General features: G+C 41.5%; 1 protein-coding gene across 1 annotated transcript in view; it reads left to right on the plus strand.

The window, feature by feature from the left end:
• Positions 1-2526: 2526 nt before the first annotated feature.
• Positions 2527-24751, plus strand: part of LOC121540224 (neuroligin-1-like) — a 325848-nt gene continuing 303623 nt past the window's right edge. Inside the window, exon 1 of the mRNA XM_041848913.2 lies at positions 2527-3060. The gene's annotated coding sequence lies outside the window, so the exon portion shown is untranslated. The remainder of the gene's footprint in view (positions 3061-24751) is intronic.

The following is a 24751-nucleotide window of genomic DNA, read 5'->3' on the forward strand; positions in this document are numbered from 1 at the left end:
CTTTGTAAGTAGGAAAACCTGCAAAATCGGCAGTGTATCAAATACTTGTTCTCCCCACTGTAGCACCTTTTTTTCTGTAGTGTATAAATATATGCAGTATATGAACATGTTTCAGGGAATGGCATGGTCAATACCATGTTCAGTGAAGCTGTTTTAACACATTCATATCCATGTTTGCCATTTTCACTGTCAGTTGAGATCTCTGATGTCTTGGATCAAGGACAGTAAGCTCAGCTGTGTACTTTTGTTTTACCATCACATGCATATTCTAAAGGTTACATTGCGATATAATTGTGTTCTGTGTACTATACCACCACTCTGCCTACAACAATCCGCTTTTAAGTGACACCATGTTTGGACATACAGTAAGTTCTCATCAAGAGAGATGCCTAAAACCTGCACACCACTACTTGTTTGCCAAAACAAAAATAGAATTTGGGTCCAAAAGCTAATGTAGGATAAGAAAGTGAGCGGGCGGAAGGCGATCAGACAACAGCAATTGAATCAGAGGGAAAAAATGAAAGCATGGTAAAGATTGTTATAATATGTCAGAGAAAGAGTGCATACATCACCTTCTCTGTAGATTTCAGTGTTTGCCACAGTGGGTCTGGCAGCATAGAGGATTCTGTCAGTGTTATGGAGCAGCAGCTCTCAACCAGACCCCCAGAGAGTGACATTACTATGATGTTCAATTAGCTCACGGCCCAGACTCACTACCAGGGAGCTCCTCTCTAAAGGAGAGATTCTTTAGGTAGGGAGGGGAACCTTTTAATATTGAATGTTTCATTTTTGATGAAATGTAAAGAATGTCTTTATTGATAAATATTGTTTTATTTATGTTGTAGAAAATATCAATGCAGCTCCTGCCTCTGGTAGTTCATAACAAATATTGGACTTATCCTGTGGGTTATGCTTATGTTTATCTGATTCTGGTGGTGCTTGTCGATCAGTTATTGCACAATTATACCAGCCCTATGTGTTAAAGTCAATGAAGTGTTGTATTTTACTAAGTTATTTGCTTTTTTCAATTAGAGGCTACTTGTGAATTTGAATGTATACAGCTTTTGACAATGTTGTAGATGTGGTTGTGATAAATGTTGGCTCTAGCCTACATATGGCTGATTGATTTGTCTGAAAGCTATACCCAGTACCATGGTCACCATGATGATCCTGTGAAAACATTCAGGATCTTATCTGGGTCATAACATAGCCATATATTTAGATAAATACATGGCTCTGGGTCATAAAGGATGCTGGCATGATTTTGTTCCCATAACCTGAAGCGCTTAAACCATGATCTAGACTATGTCTGCCCTAGAAGGTGAGCTCTTTAGATCATGTCAAGTACAGTTATTTAGCCACACAACCCTTCTTTAGCAACACAACACTTCTGAAATAAAATGAATGTTAGTTGAAACAGAAATCAATGCCTTCTGTAATTTGCCATCAATATCAGCTGGTGTACCTCATCAAGACTAAGTATTGATAGACTACAACCCATTTGTCTATTTTCTATTCATGAAATAAAAAAAACCCAGAAAGACTAATTTTCCACTCAGAAATAGAGGTTGGCAAATTAACTAAATCACTCTGATTGTAACCAAACCCTGGAGTTTGTTTCAGTTAATATTTCAGAAACATGCGGCCTCTATTCAGTAGTCATGAAGATGTGTACTTGATTTCATTTTGACACGCAGCTCCTCATTTGTTCACACTCAACTAATTACAAAGTAATTTAGCCAATGTTCTGAGGCACATTCTCACTCTCACTCTCTACTGTTTATAATAAAGACAACTTTGCTTTAGAAGGAAACACATAATGATGATAAAGATATATCTCTGCTGGTAACAGTATCTGCAATGTACAGTATTGGGTGTCCTAAATCATTGGCTAATTACTTTTTGGAAATGGACTTAAGCAACAAAACACCAGCTAAAATAGGTTGCATACTCAGGTGCAAAACAGTTCCTCTATTACACAGGTATGAGTTCAAATCTTGAGATTGAGATAGAGATTGGTAATTGTATTTCCTCAATGGGGCTGGTCTTTTCCTTAGGTTTTGAACAGAATATGATTGATCCTACACTTAGGAACTTCAAACCCTTATGGGGAAATACCCAGGGAAATCCTACTCCTATGTGAAAACAAGTTTTGATTCTTTAACTGAATCTCAAAGCAACCATCCACTATCCATTGTGAAACAGTCATTCAGTGGCTCTAAAACTGGGTTCTAAAGCTTCGAACATTATGTGCTAAACCCATTTATAATTATATTATTATTTTACACAGAATATTGTAGAGATACCATTCAAAGACAATGGTCAAAATTAATGGGTGCACATTGGTAATCTCTATGAATGTATTCAGGTAAAATAAACGCAACAGTTTCCCTGTAAGTTTGAGATTTAACCTGTGTTAACACTGGCCCAGAGCTGCTCTTGCCTGATTAAACATCATCTGCGTCATTCGCACGTTCGCGCTGCTTTCTGTAGAATCACACATCAGTTTTGTTACCGCAGCAGAGATGCACCGCAGTCCGCCTCCTGTAGGATTTGTGAGGTTAACTGCCAATCGTTTGATATCAACATCGGTGATTATTAGAGTTGGGTAATTTGTCTGGACTTTATCTATCAAAATACAGTTTTAAACCACGTCAGCGGCGCTCTCCTAGGAACGTCAGACCTGACTTGGTTTCTTCACCGGACTCTATTCTGCTTTATATTCCGTTCACTGTCAAAAACACAGCAACTATAGGAGGAGCGGGAGTCGGCTATTTTACCTTCAAACTTTGTGAAGGGATAACGGTTGCACCAAATGTAGCCTGACCAAGACATTCTGAGAAAAAAAGTAAACTGACCGTCGATAAAGCTATTTGGAAGTATTGACGGCAGAAACCGGGTGCGGTTGAAAAACCTTTGCCACTCCCGTTGTCTCAGTCAAGATTCAATCATCATTGACTGTATTAATTGGACATGCCTGATGTCTGGTTCAAAATAACTCAAAAACTCCAAGGATTGTTCTGAGTCGACGAGCAATATAAAGATTCTTCCATAACTCAGGTATGTTTTTATAAGCTACCAGTATAGTTATTTACATCCTTTCAGGATTTATGTTCGCTCATGTGATCTATTATTTTTATAAGGCCATTCTTCATTCATTTTATCCTTTTGCATAATGAAAAGTAGATTCACGCTTAAGGAGGAAAACTATAAAGGGGAAACAAAGTTGCCGTTTCTGATTGATTCTTGTGTGTGAATGTGCGTGCGTGCGAGCGAGCGAGCGAGAGAGAGAGTGCTAATGAGTAACTGAGTGTGTGTGTGTATTATATTACATGGAGGTCGATAATTCCAAGTGAGATCAAATTTAACTAGATGAACAAACTGATGATATATGATTATCATTTCTTATTTAGAAAAAGTATAATTTCCCCTCCACAGCATTGTAATTGAATGAATAAACTAGCTCTTAAGACAGGGAATGTCATTTACAAATAAACGAATACATCTGAAAATAACACTAGGCCTAGTTGATCTCCATAGCGACATTTTCAGCGAAATTTGGTGGTATCAGATATGTTGTAATGTGTTGTTCATTTTCATTTAATTAACAATTGATAAAATAAGAAGTATGCAGTTTTGCCAACTTCCCCAGTGTTTGACGATTTCGCTCACATTGGCTATTATTCAACAATTGAGCCCGGCAAGCTCTAGTCACCCCATTAGAAAGCACTGCGTCGCTGTCCATGGTGCTGACAGTTTGCAGAGCAGAGGCAATGGTGGAGCCTGGCTTTTCAGTTGAAATCATCAGCACTGCGCGCGGAGGCATCAGCCACAAGGCAGTATCGCATCATTTGCCTCATCTCTCTCTCTGAATGAAACGCTAGGTTGAGTACAATTTTACACAGTAAATCAGTGCCACAACCAGCACCATCAACAGTCCTCACACACTCGGTCAGAGTCGAGGCACTGGTTGGATACTCACAACATTAGATGTATGACACGTTCGTATTCAATGCATTTAATATGTATCAATATTCAATATTCATATTCAGTGCATATTTGCTGCCTCCTGCAACGACAGTACGTTCATATCTGAAAAAAGGTTCCCTCTCTGTATAGTGGATAGTAGTGATAACACTATGTAGGCCTGCCTGAGGCCCTCAAATTGCGTGCTTATCTCCTGATACAGTGATTGTGATCATAAAGGATAGCTTGAGGTAGCGTTTTTAAGTTCACTCAATTAGTGCCACTGCCAAACTCAGTGGTTGTTACCCTCTGGACTGTTTGCCTGTAGATGGCAGTATAGGTCAGATATTAATTTACACACAACACCATTAATCTTGATAGGACATTGTCAGGTCCAGTGTAATTGGGTATCATAGCAAGATATTGGTGAATGATTTATTGTGGCATGGTGATGGCCTAATGTATCTTCAACATAAATATGCATGTTTGGATGGATGGTGATGTAAAACACTGACTTCAGTAAATCTAAAGACAATGTGCGGTGTATACAGTAATGTGCATACTAGGCCATCTAAATTCAGTGGGTTACACAGTTGTGCATTAGACTCTTTTATTCATTTCATGTAGCAGACCTGGATATATTTTATGAAGGCCTGCTCACCTTAGGCGTCAGAAGTGATATACAGATGTTGGATCTTAACTTGATCACTCTTTTGTCGCAGAGAATATTCCTGCTGTATCAGGAAATTCAAATGAGCCTCGTCAGTTCTCTTTTGCTCCATGCGGGGGCAGTCGAGTCATTGGGATCAGGGCTTGTTATCAAAATAATTTTCTCTCTCGCTCGCTCAAACGCTAGGCCTAGGTCCTATTACTGCAACATTCAAATATACAAAAATGTATCTGAATTGCAGCCATACACATCAACAACTGTTGTTTTATATAGCTTAATAACACAATATAGATATTGGTCTCCACTAGACTACGACATTCAAGTGTATCCTAAGGTCAAAATTGAGTTTAGTCGTGGCCTGGGTTGGTCTAGCGGTTAGGGCAGCTGCCTTCAGTGCGCACATACAGGCCTACTGTGTCGGCGTGGGTTCTATACAAGCTCATGCCCTTCTGGCACAAATAACTCAATCCCCATGATTGACTTATCCCCCACTGATTGATTAAGTTACACATTTCAAATATAGACAGTCAAGGGATAGTTTACCCCTGATCTTGATAAGAAATTACCATGCCAGACACTTTTGGATAACAAAAATAGGAAACATGTAAAATAATAACAGTAGGGTACACCAACATTAGTTCCCATTAATGCAAAGTATTGGGTAAATTGCCACAGTAGATTTGCCGTGGTAAACGATTAAATACTTGATTTCTATTGTATGGAATGTTCGCCTATCCATTGTCACATAATGAAAGGTGTGAAAACCGTTAATAAACTACTATGTTTCCTTGGCTGAGTTGGTTAGCTGATTTGGGCCATCAGTTGGCATGGTAATTTCTTATCAAGATCGGGGGTAAAATATCCCTGGACTGTAGGCCTACTGTAGAACGATCCACTTACCTCCAGTATGCATGCTCGTCCACGTTTTATAGTTAGGCAGGCTATGTATAATTTGTCAATATAGTTCTGGTCTTGTGTGGATTGAAAGCTTGTATTGTGTGGTTTTAATATTTAGTAACGCTGTCAAGATGTTTATGCATTTGAGCCCATCCAAAGACGATTTCGTTGAGCTGAGACATTTTTCTTTGATGTGTAAATTATCAGACTATTTGTTTTACTTCTTGAAAACATTTAAATAATTGCAATTAACTTGTGGGCCTATTGTAGGCTCAGGCAGGTCACTCTATTGCCCAGCACTGGGCGCAAACTCATGAAGCTTTGAGCCGAAGTGCGCTGCTTAGACCACTGTGCTACGGCAGTTCACTTTAGCAAACACTAAGAATACTCATAATACATTGGCGCATCATTTTTTATTATTTTGTTTTAAGCCTTCCCCAAACCATAGTCTTTACCTTAACCATTCGGAATTAATGCCTAAACTGTTAACCTTTGAGTTGTTTCTGTCTTAACTCTGTAACCACGCGGAATTAATCCTGTAACCACGCAGAATGAATGCATCAAAAATAGATGTTGATCCATGAGTTAAAGGCAGTGGGCCAGATTTGAACCCATGTCAAGTCTGCGTATGTGTGCCAGGATCAGTGGCTGTAACCACTGGACCACACAGGCACTGAGGAAACAAATAATTGATTCTGCTTATTGCTTGCCTTCAACATATAATAAAACAATTGATCTAAAAAAACTGATTTCCCCAACGAAAAATACATCTACCCCCTACAAATATGTAAATGTATTATAATCCACATAAGAATTCACATGAGACGTGCTGTAGCCTGCATGTAGCCTAAATAAGCTACAATGTAGGTATGGTGTGCATTGTATACAAACAACACTTCCAATTGCCACCTGGATATTCAATTCCTCCTGCTGCAAGATTATTTTCCTACTGCGACGAAAGAGGTCAAATTAGAACCGACATCTGTAATAATATGGTCAATACTGATTCAGTGAGAACTAAGCTCACTATGCAAAAGTGATATTTTCTGTATCTGTATTCAGTAAGCAATGCACAGGCTCATTGGGTGTCACAGGCATCATGGTTTGGTGGCCTGGCCTGTTGGTGACACCGTGTTCCTCTTTGTAGAGATGAAAGCCAGAAAGCTTTGACAACAACCACAATACAATTCTCTTTGTATTTTTCTGCTGGCCGGCTCTATGTCCATCATATGAATATTTAGAAAGTGAACAGCTGTGCTTCCATACTACACTTTTAATTTGTATTTTAAACAATCATTCCATGGGTCATGCTGTCTGGCTACCGTTGATGCGCCATTGAAAATTATCATTGAATTAAGGATTACATACTGTAGACTGCCAATAGAGATGAGTTGATTCAGTTTGAATGTCTACTGTTTGTCTGCTTAGAGATGCAGAGCATGGAGCAGCATTTAAATAAGGAGAAAGGTAGATAGACAACAATAAAAAAAAATATTTGGAGAAATAGAGAGAGTGAACGAGAGTTCTCAACATCCTGTTGCAAATTATAGTGGAAGAAGTGGAAGAACTGAAAGAGTGTGGTGAACAAACATTTGCCACTGAAAAGCTACAGAGCTATGAGTTTACTTGACAGGCTGAAATTCATACTCAAGTTTTCATTGTCAAATCAAGTGTTGGGTGGCATTGAGAAGGTTGAATGGTCCTGTTATTTACGCAAACAAGGGCTTTTAGATGAACCGATATTGAATAAGGAGTTATTTTCCTTTCTTTGGTTGAAGGAGATGGTGAGGGTTGATAGAAGTGGGTTGCTGTTACAAACATGTATTTTAGGTTGTACATGAGAGCCTGATTGGCTAATGGGCCGAAGGTAATGTATCACTTTTAAATACTTTCTGTTGAACTGCCATGTTATGCTTCATGTTGTGCTGTAACCTGAGTTATGCTGTTGGTTTGTCCTGACCGTTTACTGGTTGCCCAAGGCATAGGAGGGTAATGTAGCTAATCTAAATAACAGCATGTTTTCTCTATGAAGGGTCACTGCCTCACTCTGTCTCACGTCAACAACAAATCATGTAACAAGCACAGGAACACAGCGTGTTAATTAAGACACTGCTCTATTTCTGGCGTCTTTCAGGGTCACTTGATCACTGGAGTGTCCTTTTTTTCAACACTTCAAACCTGAATGTTGTCTCCTTGACATACATAACAATAATAATATATGCCATTTAGCAGACGCTTTTATCCAAAACAACTTACATCCAAAACAATTTACATTTTAAGTATGGGTGGTACCGGGAATCCAACCCACTATCCTGGCATAGCAAGCGCCACGCTCTACCAACTGAGCTGTATGTCCATTGTTAGTGAATTCACTCTACACAGTGTGCCTTACAAGTTTTCTGTTTTCTCCATTGAGTTAGTCAGACTGATGTGTTCCCCAGTCTTTCAGCATTTTTGTAGCTCATGCTCATTGTCTTAATCATCTCCGTTACCAGCCTTTGTCAACAGAAAATATGGATCTCATTTTTTTAAATAGTTAATTTATGATATTCTGTTCTGCAGTGCTCGGCTCATCTCATTAAATTGGGATATAGCTACAATGTGTTTGACCCTGATGGCCCTGGTGGTGTACTGTGGCTATCTCCTTGTTTAGCACAGCTCCTCTACCTGACACAGGCGTGAAACACAGCAATTAGCCACGCGGTCATGGCTTATGTTAAGGGGTGAACAGGGGGATGAGACATGCACTTGGTTGTGTCCCAAAATGCACTTTATTCCCTATATAGTGCACTACTTTTCTACCAGGCCCATAGGGCTCTGGTGCAATGTAGGGAATAGGGTGCAATTTGGGATGCATCCAGAGTCACAGAGCTGACGGATGGCGGAGGGCAAAGCCATGTTACGTAATACAGCTGTGGTGACGGTCAGACTCAGACACATTGGGTTCAGTGAACAAATTGATAAGACAACATTAGTTCAGGTTGAATATTCCCCATTAGGAAAGTCACACATTAAGTGAAAATGGGGAATTACGTAATAGTGTGTCTTTGGTGAGTATGACACTGATGAGTTGAGCCAAGAGTTCTGTATGCATTTGGGTGAAATAGGACTGAGTTTGCTGATATCTTCTTTACCACAGTACATTGTTTTTGTATTGGTAAACCAATGACTGATATAACCTTCCTAGTCATTAGTGGGGATCAGACACTCTAACAGACATATTGATCTATTTCATGCCCCCAGTGTTGACATCATTACTTTCCATTACTTTCCTATGATCTTTAAGAAGAGTGTTCTCAAGGTCTGGTTTATGAAACTTTAAACTTTATCTTTACAATTTGAATCCTCACCAGGACTCAAATACTTCACAGAGTTGTACCATTATGCAACATTTCCAGGATCTGGCTCGAGCAATGACGCCATAATGTGATTCTAAATGTGGCTTGGAAAATTACGAGCGACAAAGCATTCAAATATTGAATGCGGAGCTCAAGGCAAGATTTAGATGTTTATTTATTAAATTGCGCTTCCTACTAATTCATGGGGTGTAGTTATTCATTTTAGTCAGTGGTTTTGACTCGCAGCATTGTTTGCACACTCTGAGGACAATGAAATAAGATCTGAGGGAAAGGAATCATGAAACGAATGGCAAATGTTCCCCACAGTGGTCATCAAACTCAAAACCCTGGGGAATACAGAAGGCTCTGGAGTCAATTATCAGCAAAAGGTTTGTACAACTGCAGTCTATCTGAATTATTACAGCCAATGGAGCACAGGAGCTCAGATCCTCTCACACTGGAGAAGATAGCCATCCCTTTGACTCACTAATGAAAATGGCTGCTTCATTAAGAGCAGGGGGCCTCTGCCTGTACAGTACTTAAGTGTAATCGGCCTGGTCTTGTGGGAGAGATGGGGAGGTCAACTGTTGGTTGCAGACAATCAATTGGGGTTGGCTTCAGTTTGATTAATTGAATGGCAATGTGAAGATGTTATTGAGATTTCCTGGTCACAGTTCACCTGGACTCCTACTGTGGCTCTCCACAACTATTGCAGAGGCATGACTGACTATAACACCAGTGTGTGTGTGTGTGTGTGTGTTTGTGCACGTGCGTGCACTTGTGTGTGTGTCCCTATGTGTGAGTAATGGAACGGTGGGGGTAGATGGGTGGTTGGTTGAGTGTTATTCAGAGCAAAAGGCTCCATATTGTCTGTATGATTTATGTTGTGCTGCTCAGCTGACGTTGACGCCTTAGCATGGCAGGAGCCAAGGCAGTGGCAGCTCAGCCGTCCGTACGGGACGCTACATGTCCCCGCCACCCACCACGTGTTTGGTACATTGTCACATTGTGTTCAGTGAGATGATGAGAACTGTGACCTATCCGCCTTGACCCATACAAGGTGTCCATCCTCCCTGCTCCTAACAGCAGCACTGCCCACTCCACCAGATTAAACGCCTGACCAGCGCAGTAATACACTATTTGGTGCACCTATCTATTGGCTGGAGATCTTTCTCACAGGGCCACTGCCAAGGTTACAGATGCCAACATCCTGCACTACAGGCAGGTGCTCATGGCTAAAACACAGCCACTGGCTGAGCCAGAACGTCCTCCTGAGATAGCTAGCATAGCACCTGCTAGCTATCTACAGTGCACACAAGTGTAAACAGTACTAGTTTTAAATGGCATAGGGAATGTCTTTCCTAATTCCATTCACTATACAGGCTAGTACTTTATTCTATTTAGGCTGCCCTTTATAGGTAATGAAATTCTGTTAAGTGAATCTAGTTATACTTTTCTTTGCTGAAGATGCCACTAACAAGCTTACCCCAGAAGCTCAGGGCTCCTTCTCACTAGCATTAAGCAGAGTTGGAATTGTAATTATTCTAATAGTTTATTCTCTCTCCATCCTTAGCAAATGGCCTGCATATTAATCTGAATCTCCTGTACAGAAGCCATTGTACCTTACCTTCTCCTTTCTCCATTTACATTTACATAAGTAGATGTTTGACTCTGGTCTCAGCCCAATGCTCCTGCGGCACGCCACTCTCCCTGGCAAAGTAAGCAGCAGTTTAACATTTTATTGAGCTACGCTCTGTGAATAATTAAACAAATCAGTACTTCCCTGTGTTTTAGGGATGCCTTGTCCTCTGTGGGACAACCGGAGAGAGAGGTCTGAGTTTGTACATTGATAGGGCTACCTCTTCTTTTTTAAGGTCAGAAACACTTGAAAATGTGCCACACTCTCTCCTGTCTCCCCCTCGTTCGTTCGTCTGGTGTTGTGTTTTTGTTGCAAACGTTCAAGACCTGAAAATGTTGTGTGAACCTTGTTGGACAGATCATGACCCCTCCTGCCAGGAGAAGTAGGCCAGAGGCCTGTTAGACATGATGATCATGTACTCCCATGGCTTTATGGGTCAGTTGTGGGGGGGAGAGCAGAGCAGTGGAGGGAGGGAGGTGTACTCACTGTGCAGAGCAGACAGCAGGAGGTGGAATAGCCACTGGCTATAGGAGAAGTGCTGGGATATGGGTCGGAATGAGACCTCTGTCACTTAGCTGTGTGATCCACTTACTGCCTTACTTTGAACTCAAATGAGCACCTTGGGTAGAGCTACTGCTGCCTGTCCACCACGTCTTCTGTAAGACGGTTCTCCAAGGTTATCTCTGGGGAGAGCTGATATGAATATGGAAGTGAAATACTGGGAATGAAGGTTGATAAGACAATCAAATAATTCCTGCCAGCTAGAGCACACTTTGGCTGATGCTGAATCCTTTGCATATACTTCTGTTCTCAAGCCCCATCCCCATAAAATAAATGCATGAACAGCAATTTTTATTCCGTTTCACTTTTCATTTCCATTTTTTAATAGTAAAATGCTTCCGTTTTGACTTGCAGGTGAAGATTGTGACCTTGGTACGCCATTTGATGCATTCTGCAGTCTATATCTGTCTGGCTGTATGTTTGATAGGATAAAGAGGCAGGGCCAGTGAAATCAGCCTTTCTCTGTGTGTGTGGACCTCCATTCAGCCTGGCATTAGACTGAATCAGCAATGGGGTGAGTGGCCCTGATCATTAATATGCGATTTTCACTCTCAACCCTCACAGAGCCCTCTAAAGCTCTTATTACCAACTTACTTAAGGGTTTGAAATCAATGCACTATCGCATTAAATAAAACACAAACCGTGGAGATGGAGGGGATGTAGATTTCACCATATAGTTAATTACAGAGTATATGTTACCAAAGGACTGCTTTATGTTGGCTTTTGGGTTTTAGCGTGCCCCTGTTAAACTGCTCGGCCCTCTCACATGGCTTTTACAGACAGAATTACCACGTCGTCCGTGTGAACGATAAAAAGGCGTGCCTGCGTGTAAAAGAGGGAGCAAGATTGCATTTTGATGGCCAGAGCTGAACCTTTACTGCTGGTTATTACCAGTTCCATGTTGGTTTTATTCATCTATTTCCTTTTTTCTGAGGTGTGGTAAAAATGTCTAATGTCATTTAATAGTGCAACTGTGCTTACCAGCAAAAACAGCCTCTTGTGATGGCCTAAACCAGGGTTCCCCAACTGGCGGCCCACTGGCTGAATTTGGCCCGCAGGCGATTGTCCCCCATGTTTTCTGAGCAAAATAAATATATATACAGTACCAGTCAAAAGTTTGGACACACCTACTCATTCAAGGGTTTTTCTTTATTTTTACTTTTTTCTACATTGTAGAATAATAGTGAAGATATCAGAACAATGAAATAACACATATTGAATCATGTAGTAACCACAAAAGTGTTAAACAAATCAAAATATATTTTATATTTGAGATTCTTAAAAATAGCCACCCGTTGCCTTGATGACAGCTTTGCACACTCTTGGCATTCTCTCAACCAGCTTCATGAGGTAGTCACCTGGAATGCATTTCAATTAACAGGTGTGCCTTGTTAAAAGTTAATTTGTGGAATTTATTTCCTTCTTAATGTGTTTGAGCCAATCAGTTGTGTTGTGACAAGGTAGTGGTGGTATACAGAAGATATCCCTATTTGGTAAAAGACCAAGTCCATATTATGGCAAGAACAGCTCAAATAAGCAAAGAGACACGACAGTCCATCATTACTTTAAGACATGAAGGTCAGTCAATCCGGAACATTTCTTCAAGTGCAGTCGCAAAAACCATCAAGCGCCATGATGAAACTGGGTCTCATGAGGACCGCCACAGGAAAAGAAGACCCAGAGTTACCTCTGCTGCAGAGGATAAGTTCATTAGAGTTAACTGCACCTTAGATTGCAGCCCAAATAAATGCTTTACAGAGTTCAAGTAACAGACACATCTCAACATCAATTAGACCGGTGGAAATCTGTCCTTTGGTTTGATGAGTCCAAATTTGAGATTTTTGGTTCCAACCGCCGTGTCTTTCTGAGACGCAGAGTAAGTGAACGGATGATCGCTGCATGTGTGGTTCCCACCGTGAAGCATGGAGGAGGAGGTGTGATGGTGTGGGGGTGCTTTGCTGGTGACACTGTCAGTGATTTATTTAGAATTCAAGGCACACTTAACCAGCATGGCTACCACAGCATTCTGCAGCGATACGCCATCCCATCTGGTTTGCGCTTAGTGGGACTATTATTTGTTTTTCAACAGGACAATGACCCAAAACACACCTCCAGGCTGTGTAAGGGTATTTGACCAAGAAGGAGAGTGATGGAGTGCTACATCAGATGACCTGGCCTCCACAAACACCCGACCTCAACCCAATTGAGATGGTTTGGGAGAGATGGACCGCAGAGTGAAGGAAAGTGAAGGAAAATCAGCCAACAAGTGCTAAGCATATGTGGGAACTCATTCAAGACTGTTGGAAAAGCATTCCAGGTGATTACCTCATGAAGCTGGTTGAGAGAATGCCAAGCTGTCATCAAGGCAAAGGGTGGCTACTTTGAAGAATCTCAAATCTCAAATATATTTTGATTTGTTTAACACTTTTTGGGTTACTACATGATTCCATATGTGTTATTTCATAGTTTTGATGTCTTCACTATTATTCTACAATGTAGAAAATAGTAAAAATAAAGAAAAACCCTTGAATGAGTAGGTGTGTCCAAACATTTGACTGGTACTGTATATATATTTCTTTTTTGGGGACATAAAGGACTGTAAAAACACCAGCATATCAGCTCCAAGTGATTTTAATTTCGGAGATTCCCACACATAATAGAGAGATATATGTGATCGTATACAATGTCAGCAAGGTTTGAAATGATCATGTTTTACTCATATATTATATCTGTTTGGGTATCTTGCGGTCAATTTGCAATCTAAAATTATTTGCAATTATGTTCCGACCTCCTGACCATCGTCCCGCAGCTATATCTAGTTGATGATCCCTGGCCTAAACTATAACTACAGTAAACCCCAAACAACCTGCAGGTTAGTGTTTTTCGTCATGAATCTTGTTCTGGAGGCAGCTCTGCAGAGTGGTCACTAGCTGGCACAGCCACAAAGTCAGAAAATCAGATTTTAAACCTAACCTTAACCCTAACCTTAACCACACTGCTAACACTAATGCCTATCCCTAACCTTAAATTAAGACCAAAAAGCACATTTTAGTTCCCATGAAATTTTACAGTATAGTCAATTTTAACTTTGCAGCTGGCCCATCTAGCGGAAGTCGCTCAGTTCTGCATCCAGGGCAAGATTCATGACAATAAATGTCAACCTGCAAACAACCTAAGCCCGGTTTCCCAAAAGCATCTTAAGGCTAAGTTCATCGTTAGAAACTTAGTAGGAGCATCATTAAATCTCGGAGCTGTTTCCCAAAACCATCGTTATTAACGTTGCACTTGAATACGCTCGTAATCTAACACCTGCCTCAGGTCACTCGTAGAACAGCTAAGTGCGTCATTAAATGCTTTCCCCCCCTCCTGAGCCACTTTATACACAGAAGATCTTCGCTAAACATAGAATCAGATGATTTATCTGTCTCTCTGTGACCGCTGATAACTTTAAAAGTTGACTACAAATGCAAAGTTGCCAAAGTGATACAAACAAGCGACGTATAAAAATATGCTTCAAATGAAAACCGAGATGACTGCATTAAAAATAGAAATAGTATGTTATAGGCCTATTTAAATCATGTTGAAATATATGTCATGTTAAATCAATTGAGTTCCATTTTGCTACTTGTAGGCTACTATCTATCATTTGTCTCAATACATTTCATGATGTGTAGCCTAACATCTGCTCAATGATGTGCCAAATCTGTGATTTATTGCATTTTTATTGGGTAAGCAATAGAATAAGCCGCCTCAATATTTGCAGCCGTAGGTGGTAATATATCTCTAGGAGCTGATCCGTCATCAGTATTGTGAAATAAATCAAATTTTAAGGTACGATTTTAATGGAGAAAGCTAATCCGAGAGCAGCGCTCCCTTTAATGCATGCTCCAACAACGCACTTAGCTCTAAGTGGTGTTTTGGGAAACGTATGTTACATCTTCGGCCGTTGTAGGAAAGATGCAGAGTTAAAACACTCGTAAGCCTAAGTTCCATCGCTATCCGGAAACCCAGGCCCAGGTCATCTACAATAGGTCCTTGCATTGTGTAGAGCCGACGAAACACTGAGGCAGTGTATAATCTGGATTTCAGAGAGGTTGCAGGTGGATTGTCCTGCTTTAAAATCAGTAGCATGATAGCCGAGGTGAATGTAAAATGGCTTCAGAAACGCTGTAGGAGCCAGACAGGTCGTATCAGACACGGCTGATTCGATGGAGGCAGCATTAGTATGCCGGGCCACAGTCATGTCCCTGCTTGTGATGATATCATTTGTAGTGCTCTCCGTCGAATGTCACCCCATAGTTTACTTACAGCCAACTTGCGCCTCGGAGCAGAGCCTAAGAACAACGTTCAAATTTGATGACAAGTATTCTTAAACAATGAGCTCCGGCGACTATTTGATTAAGGGAAGCAATAATGTCCTGTCCTACAGGTAGCGTTGTCCCATGGCAGAGGAGCCGGCACAGACCTTAGGCAGGTAGCTAAACAAGACTACAGTGGTTGATTCTCTAACCCAGCAGGTTGGCATTGAACAACACTGAACAGACACTATGTATGAACTGGTAGTGATTGTGAGACAGATTTGGATGCTATAAAAGTCGATATTATTACGATAGTTAGGTGCCGATATGATATGTATTGCGATTCTCACGATTTTCATGATTCTATAGGCCTATGTGTTGCGATTCAATACTGCGGTTTTATTGCGATTCGATGTTCTAAATATATTGCTCGCCATATCTGCTGCAGAGGCACGAGAGACCGATGAGAAAATGAGTTTTGATCATTTATGGAAATAAAAGTGCTGAAAACATGTTGGCTCACCATTTAATAATACTGGAGTTTTGGCGTAAAGGTACAGCCAACTAGCACTAGCTAACGTTAAAGATGCACTAGTCCGGGATCTTAAACATAAAAAATTCGTACCATATTGTACAAATTGGATTCGTAACATATCATACGAATAAAAAATAAATAAAAAAAAGAAGGTCGTAACATATCATGCAGGATGTAAATTATCATACGATATCAGGGGTGAAAGTAGATAGAATTTCTTACCGGTACGGCACACCCAAGTGCGTGCACACATTTTTTTTTATCGACTACAGTGCCTTGTAAAAGTATTCATCCCCCTTGGCGTTTTTCCTATTTTGTTGCATTACAACCTGTAATTTAAATGGATTTTTATTTGGATTTCATGAAATGGACATACACAAAATAGCCCAAATTGGTGAAGTGGAATGAAAACAATTACTGGAAAAGTGGTGCGTGCATACAGTGGAGAAAAAAAGTATTTAGTCAGCCACCAATTGTGCAAGTTCTCCCACTTAAAAAGATGAGAGAGGCCTGTAATTTTCATCATGGGTACACGTCAACTATGACAGACAAATTGAGATTTTTTTTCTCAAAAAAATCACATTGTAGGATTTTTTATGATTTTATTTGCAAATTATGGTGGAAAATAAGTATTTGGTCACCTACAAACAAGCAAGATTTCTGGCTCTGACAGACCTGTAACTTCTTCTTTAAGAGGCTCCTCTGTCCTCCACTCATTACCTGTATTAATGGCACCTGTTTGAACTTGTTATCAGTATAAAAGACACCTGTCCACAACCTCAAACAGTCACACTCCAAACTCCACTATGGCCAAGACCAAAGAGCTGTCAAAGGACACCAGAAACAAAATTGTAGACCTGCACCAGGCTGGTCACGGGAAGACTGAATCTGCAATAGGTAAGCAGCTTGGTTTGAAGAAATCAACTGTGGGAGCAATTATTAGGAAATGGAAGACATACAAGACCACTGATAATCTCCCTCGATCTGGGGCTCCACGCAAGATCTCACCCCGTGGGGTCAAAATGATCACAAGAATGGTGAGCAAAAATCCCAGAACCACACGGGGGGACCTAGTGAATGACCTGCAGAGAGCTGGGACCAAAGTAACAAAGCCTACCATCAGTAACATACTACGCCGCCAGGGACTCAAATCGTGCAGTGCCAGACGTGTCCCCCTGCTTAAGCCAGTACATGTCCAGGCCCGTCTGAAGTTTGCTAGAGTGCATTTGGATGATCCAGAAGAGGATTGGGAGAATGTCATATGGTCAGATGAAACCAAAATAGAACTTTTTGGTCAAAACTCAACTCGTCGTGTTTGGAGGACAAAGAATGCTGAGTTGCATCCAAAGAACACCATACCTACTGTGAAGCATGGGGGTGGAAACATCATGCTTTGGGGCTGTTTTTTCTGCAAAGGGACCAGGACGACTGATCCGTGTAAAGGAAAGAATGAATGGGGCCATGTATCGTGAGTTTTTGAGTGAAAACCTCCTTCCATCAGCAAGGGCATTGAAGATGAAACGTGGCTGGGTCTTTCAGCATGACAATGATCCCAAACACACCGCCCGGGCAACGAAGGAGTGGCTTCGTAAGAAGCATTTCAAGGTCCTGGAGTGGCCTAGCCAGTCTCCAGATCTCAACCCCATAGAAAATCTTTGGAGGGAGTTGAAAGTCTGTGTTGCCCAGCGACAGCCCCCAAACATCACTGCTCTAGAGGAGATCTGCATGGAGGAATGGGCCAAAATACCAGCAACAGTGTGTGAAAACCTTGTGAAGACTTACAGAAAACGTTTGACCTGTGTCATTGCCAACAAAGGGTATATAACAAAGTATTGAGAAACTTTTGTTATTGACCTAATACTTATTTTCCACCATAATTTGCAAATAATGAAAATTACACGCCTCTCTCATCTTTTTAAGTGGGAGAACACGCACAATTGGTGGCTGACTAAATACTTTTTTCCCCCACTGTATACACCTGTTCTGAAAAGCCCCAGGGTCCGCAACACCACTGAGCAAGGAGCACCACCAAGCAAGCGGCACCATGAAGACCATGGAGCTCTCCAAACAGGTCAGGGACAAAGTTGTGGAGAAGTACAGATCAGGTTTGGGTTATAAAAAAATATCAGAAACTTTGAACATCCCACGGAGCACCATTAAATCTATTATTAAAAAATTGAAAGAATATGGCACCACAACAAACCTGCCAAGATAGGGCCGCCCACCAAAACTCATGGACCAGGCAAGGAGGGCATTAATCAGAGAGGCAACAAAGAGACCAAAGATAACCCTGAAGGCGCTGCAAAGCTCCACAGCGGAGATTGGAGTATCTGTCCATACTTTAAGCCGTACACTCCACAGAGCTGGGCTTTACGGAAGAGTGGCCAGAAACAAGTCATTGCTTAAAGAAAAGAATAAGCAAACACGCTTGGTGTTCGCCAAAAGGCATGTGGGAGACTCCCCAAACATATGGAAGAAGGTACTCTGGTCAGATGAGACAAAAATTTAGCTTTTTGGCCATCAAGGAAAACACTATGTCTGGCGCAAACCCAACACCTCTCATCATCATAGTATAAAAGTAATCCTTCTACCCCCCCTACCTCACCCCCACAAAATAAAAAATAAATAAATATATATATATATATAGATATATAAAACAAATGAAAATTAAAAATATACTCTAAAAAATACATTGTAAATTGGTTGTTCCACTGGCTATCATAAGGTGAATGCACCAATATGTAAGTCGCTCTGGATAAGAGCGTCTGCTAAATGACGTAAATGTAAATGTAAATGTAAATCACCCCGAGAACACAATTTTTCATTGGCAGGGACTGGGAAACTGGTCAGAATTGAAGGAATGATGGATGGCGCTAAATACAGGGAAATTCTTGAGGGAAACCTGTTTCAGTCTTACAGAGATTTGAGACTGGGACGGAGGTTCACCTTCCAGCAGTACAATGACCCTAAGCATACTGCTAAAGCAACACTCGAGTGGTTTAAGGGGAAACATTTAAATGTCTTGGAATGGCCTAGTCAAAGCCCAGACCTCAATCCAATTGAGAATCTGTAGTGTGACTTAAAGATTGCTGTACACCAGCGGAACCCATCCAACTTGAAGGAGCTGGAGTAGTTTTGCCTTGAAGAATGGGCAAAAATCCCAGTGGCTAGATGTGCCAAGCTTATAGAGACATACCCCAAGAGACTTGCAGCTGTAATTGCTGAAAAGGTGGCTCTACAAAGTATTGACTTTGGGGGGGGTGAATAGTTATGCATGCTCAAGTTTTCTGTTTTTTTGTCTTATTACTTGTTTAGGCCTAGTAAAATCTGTCATATCATTTTTAACATGCAATACCTTTTAACATATATGGCACAAAGCTAATTTTCACCATAAATATGCACCCTTATAATAAAGCATTCCATGCATTCTAGCATTTGCATACTTATGTAAGATAGCCTACTATTACTAATGTGAGGATTAGATTGGATAGAGATCATTTAGGCTAATAATATAACTCAATCATCGTTCGCAAAAAAGACTGTTCAATGCAGCGCATTGTGGCATAGGTTATAGGACTATCAGATACATTTCTTGTTGGCCTTTTATAAACACATTTCATGCAGTTCTACTACACTTTATATGACTGGAGACATTATCAGAATCTTTTTTAATACTACAAAAATTACAGGGTAGCCTACTCTGCTGACACTGATAAACAGATCAATAAAAACGTTGTTGTCTGATCCATATAATCGGCCTACGAAAAGGGGAGACACAAATACAATATGACGTCCATTTAACCAGGAGGAAGGAATTGTTGTCCAAAGACAAACAAAAGTGTGACTGACCCAATGATAAAGACAGTGAATATGCACACTCACCGGGGATATGGCCGATGTTCTCCACTGGTGCCAATAAGATACTAGGCTACTGTTCGCTCAAATCAAGTTGAGCATTTTGATAACTTAAAGACATATTGGTGTCTTTTCATTGTCATCTCTTTACAGCAATAGCCATTTGCTTTCCAAACTGTTTTTCCGCGATTGTGTTTTAAAATATTGCGATATGCCTGGCTGGGTCTCTCTGCTTTTCACTGACAGTCGCAACTCAACAATCATCTAGGCCTATTTGGTATTTGCCTTGCACGCTGCCCAAATTGCGGACCCTTCTGACTGTAGGCTATGTAATTTAAAACAATCCACAGCCTTTTTTTTTCAGCATCCAAACCCCAACAGTGCACTGTGCACCCGCAATTTGATGAATGGAAAGAGACATCTGTTACAAAACACCTACATGTATTGTAATGACATTCTCCGATTGTCATTAGGCCTACACTTGTAGCCTGAATTGATGCATCCACTGTTGTCCACGCGCCTTGGTCTTGGCCACTCTTCTCCGCCTTGTCCGCATGCGTCTCGGCCACTCATCCCATCTAGACAAAATGTAAGTGTTCTCGTCAAACCACAACAGAATTTGGAGCGTATACCACCCGGTTTCCAGTCAATTCGCTAGTTTTGACATGCATTCATGTTAAATAATGGTGTAATAGCCTATATTTTTTTGGGAATGTTGTATTAATTAATTAATCACATTTTACTGATAAAGTGTACCCCCACTATTTATTTTGCCGGGACGCCGTACCGGACTGTACAGCCTTACTTTCACCCCTATACGAAGTGGATGATGTAGTACACAATTGGGGGACCAGTTTTGGCTCGTGAGCACCACTTTCAAAACTGCTGGTTGAAATTATACAAAAGTATTGGAGCATCACTTTAAGCACCTAGCAAAAAAAGATTGCTTGAAAAAGCTTGAATCGATACTTTGAGTCATACAATCGATATACTATTGTCAAAAATGATTTTGCGATATTCCACTGTATACATTTTTCCCCCATCACTAATTGTGGCCAAGGATCAGGCAGGCGTAAATCAAGATGTTGTCTGTATCATGTACGGTTCACAGATTATAGGTCTTACACAAGGCATGTATAGGTCTAAAAAGGGTCTAAAATGGCCCCTTTCCTCATGATTTTCTAAAAAAATTGTTTGTGATACAAATGTAAAATGCATGTTAAACATCCTTCCTCTCAATTATGTATCTACAGTATGTGAGAATTGCCAGAACAATCTGAGATACCAAAAATATTTTCTGCTCCTGCTGTCATGGAATCGCCCCATAGAGTATGCAAAAATCCATGTTAAACAATCCATGTTGCTTTTTCTTGAATATATATAAGTACTGTGCATGTTTAATATACAAACCTAAATAACTCCAGGGTGTAGAATCAGAATTAGGATCTGTAGTTGACCTAGTCATTATTTTGAGTTGAAGTAGTGAGTACTACAGTACTGTATCTCAATGGCTGGTAGCAGTCAGAGAGATGAACCCAGTAAAAGGACTTCACTCTCCGCTGTCCTGGCTCTCAGAATGGACTTTGATTAATGTCCACTGGCCACCCACACAGTGCCTGAGGGAGACAGACTCAAAGAGACTGGGTCATTGGTGTCACATTAAAGTACTGTATATGCTGTGCATGGAGCTTGGATGCTCTTTTTTTATTGTGTGTGTGTGTGTGTGTGTGTGTGTGTGTGTGTGTGTGTGTGCGTGTATGTGTGTTTGTGTGTGTGTGTGTGTGTGTGTGTGTGTGTGTGTGTGTGTGTGTGTGTGTGTGTGTAGACGGCAGAACAGTATGTGCGTGTATGTGCATGTGAGGGGGTGGTGGGTGTATTTTGATTCTGTTTGAACACGCATACAGTTGTTCTGTGCATCAGTGGTTGAGCTTGTTGTGTGTGTGAGTGTGTGTACTGTATGCTTGCCAAAAATGCCTGTGTATCTCAGATAGGCACTATTGCTATTGTACACACCACTGACACATTGCTCACTGGAGGCTAAACTCTACACACTATAAACCACTTTCAAGCTGCCCTCTACAACATAGCTCATGGAAACTACCATGTGTGAAGAGAAAACTCTTTTGCTATTGATTTGTGTGCTACAGCCAAGCTTTGCATCGTATGCTAGGCTACTTTGGCTCCCTTCTAGAAGCAGCCAACCACAGAATCTATTAGGTTGCTGGTCAAGGTCAGGGCAGCCAGTTCTAACTCTCAAGAGACTATCGGCTGTTGCCAACAACATTTTCTCTAGGGTCAACTTTGTCATAAACAAATGCAACCAATCAATAGAATATAGGCACGAAAATTGGAAAAAGAGACAGAGAACAATCCTGAATGGGTTTATGAAGGACAAAAAGGATGAAAGCTATGAACAATATTTGGAGCTTGCATTGGAGAGCGAAAACAATGTACCGTCTACCTTTGGAGGGGATTAGGGTGAGTTGCAGCAACCTGAGCTGGCTGAGGCTTGTTGTGTTCGACTTCATTATTAAACTTAATTATTGAAGAAGAGCAGATTTGGCTTCACATTTAAACTTATGCTTGGTTATGGTGGATTGCTGATGAATTTGTGATTGTGTGGTGGTGTAGATGTAGGTTGTGGGTAGATTTGATAGAAGATATTGAAAACATTTAGCAATAACTGCGTCCTACGCTCCCTAGCCCTCTATAGTCCTCTATAGTTCTCCAGTCAGATGGAGGCCTACAGTACTGTATGTAATGTAAATGGCCGTGCTCCAGTGATAACACAGGCCACGGGTAGGCAGAGCTCTGCCAGCCCCCTCAGGGTAAACAATGATTCAATAAAGGTTTTGCTGTGTCCAGACTTCTCACATCTCTAGCAGCAGCCTGCTGAATACTAATGCCTGGCCTGCTGGTGACTATGAAGGAGCAAACAGACAGACAGACAGGGCACAGAGATGTCTGCTCCTGGTGATCCAGGAGTCCTGGAGGAGAGCCAGCAGCCAACACCATGATTAAGGTACCTGGCCTTGTTAGCAGAAGAAAAGCAGGGCTGCCATACACTGTGTCATTAGTTCAAATCAGTGTGCACTACTCTGTGTTTGCTTCGGCAAATGCAGAACGAAACATAATCTTATTAATGAAGGCATATAAATTGCATTCGGGCTGCCTCTAGTTTTTCTGTCAGGTGTCAAGTTATGAATTTCTAATGAGGGCTTTAAGAAATATCACTGGAGCATTCCAAATGGAGACAAGTTGGTTTGTTTGTGTTTTTTCCTCCCTTCATCAAAGCGTGTGATAAATGACAGGTACGCCAGTAAGGAACCAGGAAGTGCTCAGACAATAATGAGATGATTTGCTCTTGCTCGTACACATTCCCCATATCACTCCTAGTTCAGACCCATTGTACGGTTTAGGAAGTGGCTCACTTTTTTGTGCGCAAGTGTGTTCCCAGATGATAGTAGCAGGGGATTTACATTTTTAAAGGTAGTTCTTGGCAGGTCATCCACATTCTCACGCAGCCAAGGCTCAGCTTGGAATAGAAATAAGGGGGACATTTGGAGGCATATTCAGTGCAACATATGTGTATTTTCAGACATTGAATGGTTGATCATGGCATTTGTTCAAACTTCCCACATTGAATGCTGAACATAAAGTGGTGACATCAAGTGTCTTTGTCGGTGAGATGGGGAATAATAGCAGAGCTGGCAGATTTCTTCAAGGACAAGAGGACAAAATGGTTAGCATGAATTGCCATCTTCAACTGAGACGATGTAGATCAGACTGTTATTAGTGAAATGGCTGCTTACTAATCTCACTGCAACTCCCCTCCAAGTCTCCGACCACTACTTTGTATCCTTTTCTCTCTCCCTCTCCTCCAACACTACTCACTCTGCCCCTACACAGATGGTAATGCGCAGTCGCAACCTTCGCTCTCTCTCTCCCGCTACTCTCTCCTCTTCCATCCTATCATCTCTTCCCTCTGCTCAATCCTTCTCCCTCCAATCTCCTGATTCTGCCTCCTCAACCCTCCTCTCCTCCCTTTCTGCATCCTTTGACTCTCTATGTCCCCTATCCTCCCGGCCGGCTCGGTCCTCCCCTCCAGCTCCGTGGCTTGATGACTCATTGCGAGCTCACAGAACAGGGCTCCGGGCAGCCGAGCAGAAATGGAAGAAAACTAGACTCCCTGCGGACCTGGCATCTTTTCACTCCCTCCTCTCTACATTCTCTTCATCTGTTTCTGCTACTAAGGCCACTGTCTACCACTCTAAATTCCAAGCATCCGCCTCTAACCCTAGGAAGCTCTTTGCCACATTCTCCTCCCTGCTGAATCCCCCCACCCCCTCCTCCCTCTCTGTGGATGACTTCGTCAACCATTTTGAAAAGAAGGTTGACGACATCCGATCCTCGTTTGTTAAGTCAAATGACACTGCTGGTCCTGCTCACACTGCCCTACCCTATGCTTTGACTTCTTTCTCCCCTCTCTCTCCAGATAAAATCTTGCGACTTGTGACGGCAGGCCGCCCAACAACCTGCCCGCTTGACCCTATCCCCTCCTCTCTTCTCCAGACCATCTTCGGTGACCTTCTCCCTTACCTCACCTCGCTGATCAACTCATCCTTGACCGCTGGCTATGTCCCTTCCGTCTTCAAGAGAGCGACATTTGCACCCCTTCTCAAAAAAACAACACTCGATCCCTCTGATGTCAACAACTACAGACCAGTATCCCTTCTTTCTTTTCTCTCCAAAACTATTGAGCGTGCCGTCTTTAGCCAACTCTCTTGCTATCTCTCTCAGAATGACCTTCTTGATCCAAACCAGTCAGGTTTCAAGACTGGTCATTCAACTGAGACTGCTCTTCTCTGTGTCACGGAGGCTCTCCGCACTGCTAAAGCTAACTCTCTCTCTCCTCTGCTCTTGTCCTTCTAGACCTGTCTGCTGCCTTTGATACTGTGAACCATCAGATCCTCCTCTCCACCCTCTCCGAGC

The sequence above is a fragment of the Coregonus clupeaformis genome, chromosome 26 (assembly GCF_020615455.1).
Source record: "Coregonus clupeaformis isolate EN_2021a chromosome 26, ASM2061545v1, whole genome shotgun sequence".
Taxonomy (NCBI): domain Eukaryota; kingdom Metazoa; phylum Chordata; class Actinopteri; order Salmoniformes; family Salmonidae; genus Coregonus; species Coregonus clupeaformis.